This window comes from Limulus polyphemus, unplaced genomic scaffold (assembly GCF_000517525.1).
Source record: "Limulus polyphemus unplaced genomic scaffold, Limulus_polyphemus-2.1.2 Scaffold3540, whole genome shotgun sequence".
Taxonomy (NCBI): domain Eukaryota; kingdom Metazoa; phylum Arthropoda; class Merostomata; order Xiphosura; family Limulidae; genus Limulus; species Limulus polyphemus.
Genome location: NW_013669150.1, coordinates 7,289 through 8,057, shown reverse-complemented (window position 1 = coordinate 8,057; position 769 = coordinate 7,289). Strand labels below are relative to the sequence as shown.

The 769-nt window shown below is 32.9% G+C and overlaps 1 protein-coding gene across 1 annotated transcript in view; it reads left to right on the top strand.

The window, feature by feature from the left end:
* The window catches only part of LOC106469550 (40S ribosomal protein S23-like), a 10,946-nt gene that overhangs the window by 8,982 nt on the left and 1,195 nt on the right, over positions 1-769 (top strand). The window lies entirely within an intron of this gene.

The window sequence follows — 769 nt, the reverse complement described above, 5'->3', positions numbered from 1 at the left end:
GAAATTTGTAAATTTTCTGATGCATAAAAGTATTTTTAATCTTAAAATGAATATTACTTTGCATGATAGGTAGGCAACATGTGAAAAGAAGAAAGGCATGGAAGAAACATTGCTTTACAAACCTTAAGACTTAATAAAAAACATTTTTTATTTTGTATATGAAAGCATTTTAACATTTACTGGTAAACTGGCAAATTTTGTTAACATTTGCTTGCTAATTTAAAAGTTATAGCATGAAAACTAAAAAGCACAAAATGATTACAAGGTTGGTCCCAGGGACGGAGCCCATGTGCTGAAAGAGTTAATCCTCTCAAAAACTTTAAATATGTATATATAATGTTAACTTTACCATATGATGTGTATTACTAATGTAGTGAAGAGGGTGTTTGTGCCAAGACTGTAATGAACAAAAAGTGGTAGATGATATTCCTGTCCTACGTTTGTACAGAGATTTGTACACCACTGTAATGAACAAAAAGTGGTGGATGATATAATTCCTGTCCTACCTTTGTACAGAGATTTGTATACCACTGTAATGAACAAAAATGGTGGATGATATTCCTGTCCTACCTTTGTACAGAGATTTGTACACCACTGTAATGAACAAAAATGGTGGATGATATTCCTGTCCTACCTTTGTACAAAGATTTGTACACCACTGTAATGAACAAAAATGGTGGATGATATAATTCCCGTCCTACCTTTGTACAGAGATTTGTACACCACTGTAATGAACAAAAATGGTGGATGATATAATTCCCGTCCTACC